The sequence below is a fragment of the Heterodontus francisci genome, chromosome 36 (assembly GCF_036365525.1).
Source record: "Heterodontus francisci isolate sHetFra1 chromosome 36, sHetFra1.hap1, whole genome shotgun sequence".
In the NCBI taxonomy this organism is placed as follows: Eukaryota; Metazoa; Chordata; class Chondrichthyes; order Heterodontiformes; family Heterodontidae; genus Heterodontus; species Heterodontus francisci.
In genome coordinates, this window is record NC_090406.1 from 20,293,184 (window position 1) to 20,305,794 (window position 12,611).

The following is a 12,611-nucleotide window of genomic DNA, read 5'->3' on the forward strand; positions in this document are numbered from 1 at the left end:
CTTCCCCACTACCGACGTCAGGCTGACTGGTCTATAATTCCCTGCTATCTCTCTAACTCACTTTTTAAATAGTGGGGTTACATTAGCTACTCTCCAATCTCAGGAAACTTTTCCAGAGTCTCTAGAATCTTGGAAGATGTCCACCAATGCATCCACTATTTCTAGGGCCACTTCCTTAAGTACTCTGGGAGGTAGATTATCAGGCTCTGGGGATTTATCGGCCTTCAATCCCATCAATTTCCCCAACACTATTTCTCTACTAATACTGATTTCTTTCAGTTCTTCTCTCTCACTAAACCCTGTGTTCCCCAACATTTCTGGTATGATATTTGTGTCCTCCTTTGTGAAGACAGAACCAAAGTATGCATTTAGTTGTTCAGCCATTTCTTTGTTCCCCATAATAAATTTCTGTTTCTGACTGTAAGGGACCTACATTTGTCTTCACCAATCTTTTTCTCTTCACATACCTATAGAAACTTTTACAGTCTGTTTTTATGTTCCCCGCAAGCTTACTCTTGTGCTCTATTTTCCCCTTTTTAATCAATCCCTTGGTCCTCCTTTGCTGAATTCTAAACTGCTCTCAACCCTTAGGTCTGTTGTTTTTTCTGGTGAATCTATATGCCTCTTCCATGGATCTAATGCTATTTCTAATTTCCCTTGTAAGCCATGGTTTGGCTACCTTTCTTGTTTTACTTTTGTGCCAGACAGGGAGAAACAATTGTTGCAGTTCATCCATGCGCTCTTTAAATGTTTGCCATTGCCTATCCACTTAAAATTATCCATTTAAGTAACATTTCCCAATCCGTCATAGCCAACTCGCACCTCATACCTTCGTAGTTTCCTTTACTAAAATTCAGGACCCTAGTCTCAGAATCAACTACGTCACTCTCCATCCCGGTGAAGAATTCTATCATATTATGGTCGCTCATCCCCAAGGGGTCTCGCACCACTAGATTGTCAATTATTCCTCTCTTATTACACAATACCCAGTCTAGGATGTCCTGTTCTCTAGTTGGTTCCTCAACGTATTGGTCCAGAAAACCATCCCATATACACTCCAAGAATTCCTCCTCTATGGTATTGTGATTAATTTGATTTGTCAATCTATATGCAGATTAAAGTCACCCATAATTACAGATGTTCCTTTATCGTATGCTTCTCTAATTTCCTGTTTAATGCCAATCCCAACATCACCACTACAGTTTGGGGGTCTATATACAACCCCCGCTAATGTTTTTTGCCCCTTAGTGTTTCTCAGCTCTACCCATACAGATTCCACATCATCAGAGCTAATATCTTTCCTCACTATTGCATTAATTTCCTCTTTAACCAGCAATGCAACTCCACTGCCTTTTGCTTTTTGTCTGTCCTTCCTAAATACTGAATATCCCTGGATATTCAATTCCCATCCCTGGTCATCTTGCAGCCATGTCTCCGTAATCCCGCCTATATCATACCCGTTTACATCTATATGTGCGCTTAATTCATCCACTTTATTGCGAATGCTCTGCGCATTAAGGCACAAAGCCTTAAGGCTTGTCTTTTTAACATTACTTGTCCCCTTCCCACTATTTTTCACTGTGGCCCTGTTTGATTCTGGCCTTGATTTCTCTGGCTATCACTTTTCTTATTCCCCTTACTGTCTTTTTTTCTTGTCTTTGATCCACCCTCCTCTGACTCCTTGCAAAGGTTCCCATCCCCCTGCCATTTTAGTTTAAACCCTCCCCAACCACTCTAGCAAATACTCCCTCTAGGACATCAGTCCCGGTCCTGCCCAGGTGTAACCCATCCTGTTTGTACTGGCCCCACCTCCCCAGAACAAGTCCCAATGCCCCAGGAATCTAAAACTCTCCCCCTCATACCATCTCTTCAGCCAAGTATTCATCCGATATATCCTGCTATTTCTACTCTGACTAGCACGTGGCACTGGTAGTAATTCTGAGATCACTACCTTTGAGGTCCTACTTTTCAACTTACTTCCTAGCTCCCTATATTCTGCTTTTAGGACCTCATCCTTTTTTTTACCTATGTCGTTTGTACCAATGTGTACCACGACCACTGGCTGTTCACCCTCCCCCTTGGCCAGCTATTAAATTGTAGGTTTATCATAGGTAAACCTGATCTAGCCCACATCCAATGTCCACAAATCCACATTTTCCAGCAGGAGTCACTGGCTAGAAATTGCTGCAGGTATCTTGAATGATTTTTCCCTCACTAGCCTTGGAAGCCAAATATAGAACCTCAACTACCATGCTGGCTGAGACCAGTTAACTCAGCACAGATTATGAGTTGAACCTGAGTTCTTCTTGTTTGTCTGTCTTAATACTACATTAGTGAGGGTAGCATTATAACTAAGCCCAATTTTGTCTACACCCAATATCCACATCAGTGTACTTTCCACTGTTGGATAGTAATCCAATGAAGAAAGAGGCATGGAATCCAATACACATCAGGAATCCTGTTTGATTTTCCCCACCTCTAGCCAGGGACACAAAAGTACATAAGAAATAGGGGCAGGAGTAGCCCATACAGCCCATCGAGCATACCCCGTCATTCAATATGATCATGGCTGATCTTGGGCTTCAAGTCCACTTTTCCAACTACTCCCCTTATTCTTTGATTCCCTGAGACCGAAAATCTGATCTATCTCAGCCTTAAATATATTCAATGATCTGGAATCCACTATCCTCTGGGGTCTTCTTTGGCCTCCTTATCTCGAGAGACAATGGCTAAGCGCCTGGAGGTGGTCAGTGGTGTGTGGAGCAGCGCCTGGAGTGGCTATAAAGGCCAATTCTAGAGTGACAGGCTCTTCCACAGGTGCTGCAGAGAAATTTGTTTGTCAGGGCTGTTACACAGTTGGCTTTCCCTTGCGCTTTTGTCTTTTTTCCTGCCAACTGCTAAGTCTCTTCGACTCGCCACACTTTAGCCCCGCCTTTATGGCTGCCCGCCAGCTCTGGCGATCACTGGCAACTGACTCCCACGACTTGTGATCAATGTCACAGGACTTCATGTCGCGTTTGCAGACGTCTTTAAAGCGGTGACATGGACGGCCTCTGGGTCTGATACCAGTGGCGAGCTCGCTGTACAATGTGTCTTTGGGGATCCTGCCATCTTCCATGCGGCTCACATGGCCAAGCCATCTCAAGCGCCGCTGACTCAGTAGTGTGTATAAGCTGGAGATGTTGGTCACCTCGAGGACTTCTGTATTGGAGATATGGTCCTGCCACCTGATGCCAAGTATTCTCCGGAGGCAGCGAAGATGGAATGAATTGAGACGTCGCTCTTGGCTGACATACGTTGTCCAGGCCTCACTGCCGTAGAGCAAGGTACTGAGGACACAAGGTACCTCTGGGGTAGAGAATTCCAAAGATTCACAACCCTTTGGGTGAAGAAATTTCTCCTAATCTCAGTCCTAAATGATCGTCCCGTAATCCTGAGACTATGCCCCTGTGTTTTAGATTCCCAGATCTGCAGAAACAACCTCTCGGTGTCTATAATAAAAGCAAAATACTGCAGCTGCTGGAAATCTGAAATAAAAACAAGAAATGCTGGAACCACTCAGCAAGTCTGGCAGCATCTGTGGAAAGAGAAGCAGAGTTAACGTTTCGGGTCAGTGACCCTTCTTCGGAACTGACAAATATTAGAAATGTCACAGGTTATAAGCAAGTGAGGTGGGGGTGGGGCAAGAGATATCAAAGGAGAAGGTATAGATTGGACAAGGCCACATTGCTGACCAAAAGCTCTCGGTGACTATCCTGTCAAGCCCCTTCAGAATCTTGTAAATTTCAATGAGATCACCTCTCATTCTTCTAAACTCCAGAAAATAGAGGCCCAATTTACTCAGCCTCTCATCATGGGATAACCCTCTTCACCCAGGGACCAATCTAGTGAACCTTCGCTGTACTGCTTCCAATGCAGATAATTCTGAAAATAATTCCTTTCACTGCACTAACTAACTCAACACAGAGTTCGGATTAAATTTGGGAGCTTTCAGATCTAAAGTCCACTTAGTAACACATTTATTCATGAACCACTGGAATGTGGCTTGATATAATTTTTTAAAAACCTAAAAGAATTTAAGACATTTTTAGGAAAGTTGCCTTTAATGTGCTAAAACAGCAGGTTGAAACCTCGAAATGATTTGATGCCATAGAAACATTTAAAAAAATTAATTCTCTGGATATGGCATCACTGGCAAGGCTTGTATTTCTTGCTCATCCCCAGTTGCCCTTGGGAAGGAGGTGCTGCAGTCCCTGTGGTGTGAAGGTGCCCCCGCAGTGCTGTTTCACAGAAGGAAAACAGTAAGTGACTTTAATGCAGCAATCAAATAAACTCATGCAGCCATCAACAAGTGAACAATTGTGAGGTAATGGACAAGCAGTTCAGTTCATTTGTACGGCTGTGCCAAAAGAATGAGTTCAATGCTATTGGCCGACTAATAGCTGGCTGGAAAATGCCCGTACTCATTTTACTTAGGGTCTTTGAAGGCAGCAAACAAAAGCTGATTTTATGTGGCCCTTGTTTAAGTCAGATCATGCCCATAAGTTAGCTTTCTATGTTTACAATACTAAATCTTTTCTCTTATTCACTCTATTAGCATTTCATGGGTCTATGATTCCGCTGTTGGAATAAGGGTGCTGGATTTAACAGTGTAAATGCCAGGAATTGGGTCACAGATGCTGGCCTCCCAGAATCTGACTTAAAAATTCTAAGCCAAATTCAATTGCAGCTCTCAGAAATAAAGGGATTGTACCCTAACCCACTGGTGGGTGAAATCATTGAAAGATTTAGGTGGTACAGTGGACTAGAACAAATTAAAATGTGCAAAGTGTCAGATCATGTAGACAAGAGAAACAAATCGCAGAGTACCAGACAGACATATCTGCTCCCAACTAGGAAGCCTTTTGCTGTTCTACTCATTACTTTCACTTTTTCTCTATGCAGCCATTCCCTCGCACAAACACCTCCCCATCCTTACAAAGCTTGCTGCTTCTCCCCTACGGCATGCTCTTTAGACAAAGAAGCCTCATGCAGCTGATCAGTGGTTTATAGAAAAGAAATACAATTCTTTCTCAATGAGAAGAGAGCCCACAAAAAGAGAGACCCAAATGTGGGGGAGGGGGCACTGAGCCCACCTCCATCCACCTACTCATTCAGGAGGAAATGATACCAAACTTGGGGCAAGGAACAGGCAGAAGCAGTGGAAATAGTGAGGCTGGCATAGCTCACAGTGGGGGGGGGGATGGAGGGGGGGGTTCTGCCTTCATTACTACAATCTTTCTTTTCTCTTGCTACCTGCAGGTGTGGCATGTTGATGCTGTCTAGAGCTGGCAGTCATCCACTGGTTTGTTAGCTCTTATCTCCATAGTAGCCCTTGTGCCTTCTCCCCTTCTTCAGATTCTCCTCATCATTTGGAAGGTGAAGCAGACGTTTAGGAGGGGAGAGACCTTCCAAAGAAGCACTGCTCCTTGCTCTATCTCTCCCAAACACCAGTTCAGAGATCAGCACCCCAGTTGGGGTAGAGGGGGATACACAAAGGGATTTGCAAGCAAGAGCATGAGGAAATGGAAAGGGAAATCCAGGAAATGGCTTTCCATTGCGCAAGCCCAGGTACTAGCTCTGATATAGAGGATTGAGATGCAGACCTCAGAGGCTCAAACTACATTGACACACATGAGAAGTTGTTGGGGTTGTTAAACTGCCTGCCTAGGAGTTACTGCAACACGTTTTGAGACTATGGCAGAGTTCCATTCTAGCGTGTGCGGCATTCTATGCAGTGGCTTCTGCAGACTGCAGCCTACCACAGAGCATATGGTCACCTCCATGGACACTGTAGCCAGGCCCAACGTACACGAGTCTGTATCACTAGTTCGGGCAGCTTTGAAGGAGGCCCAGACTGGTGCCATTCAGTCTCTTGCCTCCTCAGTAACTGCCAGCTTCAAGATGCTGGTGGAGCTTGATGTGGGCTTCCAAAGCGTCTCTCATCTCCTACACTCTGCTCTGCTGCAAATCACTATTAGTGAGGTCCAGCAGCCCTATGGGAGTGACAGTGGCTCAATGGGAGTGGCACATGCTGCCCTCTCTCAGGATGACAGCAGGCCAGTTCCCACTCCTCCCACTGAACCCAGAGTTCACATTATTGCAGGAATGACAGTTCGCCAGACAGCCCCAGCATCAGCCAAGATGCACAGCCCCCAGCTGGTCTCTCAAGACCGGAGCTGCCAGAGGTCGACAGCCATGTGCATTTCAAGGACTCTCACCTGAACATCAATCAACTTCCCCCACCCCTACTGAAGCCATTGGGGCAGCACTTCATAGAATCAGTTGATTAGGTAAAAGAACGAAAGGACAGCATAATGGGGATAACACTGAGGTGAAATTACTCTGTAATGCCTATTCTGTGAAAGCATTAAAAATTACAACAGCCGAGCAGAGTATGTTTGTCTCTTCACTAGATTATAATGAGGTATTTAGCCAACAATGGCAGATGGTATCTGTGCAAAGAGGGTTAAGGTGGATTGGTGTTGAAGGAATTGTTAATACAGTGGGAAATGTGAATGGTTTGGCTGTGCTATTTTACCAGAAGCAGTGGTCTATGAGGTGCTGCCTAATAGTCCTGGCTGCTCACTGGTGCAGGTCTTGCTGCAGCTTTTCCTGCATCCTCTACATCCTGCGGCTCTTCTAGGTGAGTCCTCCTCAGCTGCTGTTGGCTCAATGTCTTGCTTCTGCTGCAGAGGATGCAGCAGCCATCCATGATACAGGCGATGCAATGTGGTCAATATTGAAGGAAACACCCAGTTTCAGCTGGGGTTCCTGAGTGCTGGATGGGTGTCATCATCCAAGACAATAGGCCTTTACTACCAAGGATTACAGAATGGTCCTATCCTTCAGTACTACTTCTGTTTTAATCACTAAAAATAGCATTGGGATCTAATTTGCATCACAGGATCTAGATTTGTATAAGATTATTAACTGATTGCTATAGTCACCTATAAGATCCTGGATAAATGGCCCTGGAAGCACCATTGAAATGCGGGAGTGACTCTTTCCCTGTGATTTTCAAGGTACTACCACCCGTTTCCACTGGACATGGCCCTCAAAATTCACCTCACAGATACTTAGTAAGGGGAAGAACATCCAATAATAAACCCACAGCACTTTTGAAAACAAAACACTCGAGACCAGCTCAAGAAGAGTTTTTGTACATCCTTAGATATACTGATTGAAACAGAAGATGGACACTTAAAAACAAATTGACAGCAATAAACATGGGCCAAAACACGAAAAAAATGACAGCAATAATTATGAGATGTAATGATGTGTAAGAACAATCCTACAGTAAAATGGTCAGTGACCCTACAAACACACCTATAAATGCATATACAGAAGTGCAAAGATAACACATATTTACATTCCATCCTGAAGTCTGCATCCATGATAAAATCCTGTAAATAGCAGTCCAGAATATAAAGTACAGTTCAGACTGATCTGCCATTCTGAGAAATTCAGCATCAGTAAAGTAGAACAAAAGTCAGTAGTTCTGCATTTCCTGCATATTTGTAAACTCCAGTTGCCACAAACTGTTGGCAATGATGCAATATGTTTCACTGATTCCAGGAACTGCTCCCTTTTTGGGAAAATCATAATTAAAAAGGATGAAGAGCAGGACTAAAATTACAACTGTAATACTATGCAATGCAGTTGTGAATAATTTAAACACTTTACATACCTCGAGTTAAAGTAGCACTTTTGAGATACCTCCAGAGAGTGTACTCGTTCCATATACGGGCATAAGAAAAGACGCTCATTGAAGTCTTGGCTTCCTTTTACTTACACACTTGAGGAAATTGTATGCTGAACAACAAACATTCTCTTAAAGCAGCAACAAATGTTTGATGATCAGAATACTCGACAGTCTTGGCTAATTATCAAATGCTACCATGGAAGACAAATCTTACTTTAATTCCTTTCCACTCATACCCTTTCTCATACAGTGACTGCATTTGATCGAAGAAGCAGTCACTTAGACTGCGTAATCTGTGGGCTGTACTTGCACCTAGGACAGTCAATGATTCTATTTACTGTACTTTGATACGTGGTTTAAAATTAGCTCAATCTGGGTTTCCTTAAACAGTGATTCAGTTCATTTATTTAGGAGGGTCACGTTCTGGTGAATTGAACTGAATGACTTCTTTTATACAGTGAGGAGTTTATTTGGAATCAGGATACACAAAAATAGACTGAATCCTAACTTTAGGACTCCATATTAAACTAACTCAGGTGCTAGGTTCTACAATAAATACTGACAGCTAAAAACACAGTAAACTGGAAAAACTAACTTATTGTTCATTTATATGGGCAGAGCTTAGGGGCCTGTCTGGCTGTCTGGGGCAAAAACACCACAACTGGAACAGCTAGCCCAAGTGTTATCATAACACCAAGAGTGGAGTGATGTCATTTTCAAAGCTAATAGCAGAAGACGGAGCTCCCACAATGGCTCGGTAAGTAAATGTATTCATTCCGTGCTGTGGTGCTGAAGTATAGAGCCCAGGAAGATCTCAGATTTTAAAAAAAATCTATATGAAGGCAGAACTCATGCTGGGGTGTGGCTCGACAACAACATCAACTTGCATTTATATAGCTCTTGCAACATAGTAAAAGGTTCCAAGGCAGTTTACAGAAGCTTTATAGAATGAAATTTGACTCCGAGCCACATGTGGAGATATTAGGCCAGATGACCAAAAGCTTGGGGTCAAAGAGGTAGGTTTTAAGGAGCCTCTTAAAAGAGGAAAGAGATGTAGAGAAGCGGAGAGATGTAGGGATGGAATTCCAGAGCTTAAGGCCTAGACAGTTGAAGGCACAGCCTCCAATGGAGCGATTAAAATTGGGAATGCTCAAGAGGCCAGAACTGGCAGAGCGCAGATATCTAGGGGAGCTTGTAGGGCACAAAACATCCTCCATTACCTTGCCCTTCTTTCCATTCTTCAGCTTGAGTCCCTTAGGATAGCGATTAGGAGCAGACACCCTGGCTGAGCTTTCCCCTCTCTGGCCCATGGGTGCTAAACCAATTGCAACGTCCCTGCTGCTTCCCTGGCTGAGATCAGCTAAATAATCAGGCATAGACCAGGAATCAAACCTGGTACTTCTTTGGTCTCCTACAACTCATGGCTACATTGGTCAACATATTTACCCTTTGTACCACTAGCAATCTTCTAAAGTTTTGGGTTTGAGCTGAGTTAGTTAACCTCAGCTGTAGAAGCCATGGGGAAGGGGAAGGGAGTTGTAATTAGGTTCAGAGATGAGGAGATGAAAATAATATATACTCTGTTAACACTCACTGTCTAACCTCACAGCTGAAGCTTGGCTACTTGGCAAAGCACTGACTGGCCTATGGAACACCTGGGGAACTGTACCCTGAGATGAGTCAGTAACTTCTGGGCAGGAAGGGAAAACTGAAGAGGAAAAACCCCACAGCAGGGCATGGTGATGCAGTCAGTGGTGCAGTTACATAATTTATCACTAATTGCAACCAGCACAACAAAATTTTTGCTAGTTTTATTAAAAACAAATCAAAGTTAATGGAAATAAGACAATTTATGTTTATTTGGCAATGTAAAGTACTGTTGTAGGGGAACCGAGCAAAACATCTTGAGGCACTCTGAGTCACAATGAGTTGTCATCTTTTCCAATGCAAATATTCTAAATAGAATTCTGCCCTCTATTGGGAGAGTATTTATGAAAGGTTAACTAAAATTAAGAGATAATCTCAGTTGAAAAACACAATGTACAGGGCACATTGAAATAAAATAAACTATTTAAAACAAGCACTATAGTTTTCAAGGATGTGATTTTGTAATAAGAACTTAGTGAAATAATTTTTTGTTTGGTAATACACTGCACCCTGAGGGGTTAGTGCAGTTCCTGTTATTCCCACACAGAGCTTCCGATCTCAATCAGAGGGCACGTCTCCCGAAGATGAAAGAAAAACCTGAAGGACAAGTCAATACATATTACTGAAGTATACCACTGGTTTACTGACTGCTTCAAAGTGATGTAGTTCAAGGCACAAATTTGAGTCAGTTGTCCATCACCTTGACAAAGAAATACCATGTGGAATGGGACAATGGGAAAAAGATAAACCCACAACAATAAAAAGAAATCCAACTCTTTTATTCCTGATGAGTGGAGCCAGCCCCAGCCCCTTGTCTCCTCTTTTGGGTATGCTGCCATGGCAGGGAAGTGAGATGGGAAGACCTGGAATGCTCTTCTATGCCAGCAACCTCTGCACCTCAGGGACAGTTCTGAAAATCCTACGCCAATTAAACAGATTGGAGCCCACTAGCTAGGGCCTCTGCCCTGTTCTTCCAAACCTTTGCACCCAGGAAACAGATGAACCCAACAAAGACAGTGCCAAGGTGTCATCTACTGATAAAAAATGTTACTGGACTCTCCTGATTGTTTAGTGGTTCTTAGCCTCACATGCAAGAAGTTTTCAGTTTTGATCCCTGGTCTGTGCAGATCTCAGTTGGAACAGTGGGAACAGTCCCTTGGAAAGAAGAATTGGGAAAGATGAAAATGGACTGCCGACTCATTATCACCTGTTTTACACTGCACACAAATGCAAGATCTACCCTAATGCCTCTGGCCTAGGCAGATGAAAAAATTCAACCAAATTACCATTCCCATTCCTTGTCTAGTGTCTCCTTCCTAGAAAGTACATATTTGTGGATATTGGATATGGACAGGATCAGGATCAACTGTGATTCCTTCATCCCATGTTGCAATAGCAATGTTTAAGTTCATACATGAAGAATAGTCACTCTGACAGAGGTACAGGAAAACTTTTGGCGGCCAGGGATCTATCTGAGCATGGCTTGCCATATTTGGAGGAGGAGAAAAAAAGACTGAAACTAAACAGAGGGGCTGCAATTGATGAAAGACGGGCTTCTGAGGAAAATCTGCAACCCTTGCAGAGCACCCCAGAACACGTCCATTTGGAATGTAGTAGAAGGGTCGAGAATTTGGTTGGGACCTGAAAAAGCCAATTCCCAATCTTCCTTGGCAGCTTCTCAGGGCCTTGTTTGAGGTCGAACCTTTGCTCTCCCCAAGAAAGAATACTGGCATCAGAGGAGGCTTGGCTGGGTGAGGTGACTCTCAGGTTGGCAGTTGCTTTGTACCCAGCTTATCGGAATATTGGCCGGATATTGGCCTGCAACAGCCTGGACCTCTGACGACTCATCAAGGGAACCAATTAGACACAATTGGGCTGTTTCTGGAGGGAACTTCGGTAACTGTTTCTGGGGGCAACCAGTCACTGCTAGATTTTTTGGCCTTCCCCATCTGACCTGAGATGTGGTGCCACTGGCCTGTTTAGGTAAGGTGACCTCTTCCTGACCCCACATACTTTGGTGGGTATTGCGCCGAAAGTCATAAATCAGCACTGAGAGGCCAGGGCCTGTGGACTTTTAGTCCCAGTTTGCCTCTGGTAGAGGTGAAACATGATTGTTAGCATTTGCAATTTACACTTTGCCTAAGCATGTGAAAGGGGGAAAATAAATTACAGAAATTCAGCTGCTGCTTGCTCCAATTTGCAAGATTTTCTGTTTGTGTGGAACTGAAATATAGAGATTTAGATTATTTGTTAATGGTCGAAGTTAACAACTCACATACAATTATTAACCACTATAAATGCTGAAGACTGGAGACATAAACATTCAGTGAGGGCACAGTGTTTAGGTTAATATTATTGCTGGAAGTCTGATCAATCCCAATGTACCTCTGATAATAAAAACAGCATCATGCCTGACAAGCGCACTATCCACCAGGATAGTGGTGGGCCGAAGGGCCTGTTTCTATGCTGTACGACTCTATGACTCTATGAGAGATACTCATACCCAGCGCACATTCAAATAGGGTGAGGAATGCAGTACAAGTGTGCAGGAGGAGGTGCCAGAGGCAGAGGCAGCTGTGGGCAGCTCCCCTCAGAGGAGCGAGGACAGACACGGCCTTGTTCAGCTCGACATAGATGCAGGGCCTCAGGAGTCACTGGAAAGGAGGCTCTACCTGAAACAACAGCAGCAGATGTGCTTCTACATGTCAGAGTTCCCTGAGGCAGTGCGGGGCCATAGACTGAGGATTGAGGAATTCCCCCAGCTCATGTGTGCCACCATGGCTCATGGCTTTGTGTGCATGAGCTCTTCCATATAGAGAGGGAATTCAGGAAAAACATCTTTGCCTGGAATATGAAACTCACTACCATAAGGAGTAGTTGAGGCAAATAGCATAGATGCATTTAAAGGGAAGCTAAATAAACAAATGAGGGAAACTGGAATAGAGGGTTATACTGATCAGGTTAGATGAAGAGGGATGGAGGAGACAGAAAATGCTGGAAATACTCAGCAGGTCTGGCAGCAAGGGTGGAGAGAGAAACAGAGTTAACATTTTAAGTCGATGACCTTTCATCAGAAGTGGGAGGAGCATAGACACCAGCACAGACTAGTCGGGCCTGTTTTTCTGCTGTACATTCCATGTAATTCTACGTAAAGAATTAACGTTTCATGTTGATGACCTTTCATCAGAACAATGGCGTCCTGCACGAGCATGGGTTGGTT

The 12,611-nt window shown here is 43.8% G+C and overlaps 1 long non-coding RNA gene across 2 annotated transcripts in view; it reads right to left on the reverse strand.

Annotated features, from left to right (window-relative positions):
• LOC137351365 (uncharacterized) overlaps positions 1-8,059 on the reverse strand; it is a 37,626-nt gene extending 29,567 nt beyond the window's left edge. Inside the window, exon 1 of one of the 2 annotated variants that reach the window (XR_010969492.1) lies at positions 7,730-8,059. This is a non-coding gene — a long non-coding RNA (uncharacterized lncRNA). The remainder of the gene's footprint in view (positions 1-7,729) is intronic. The other variant, XR_010969493.1, reaches the window with a different exon arrangement.
• Positions 8,060-12,611: the final 4,552 nt, after the last annotated feature.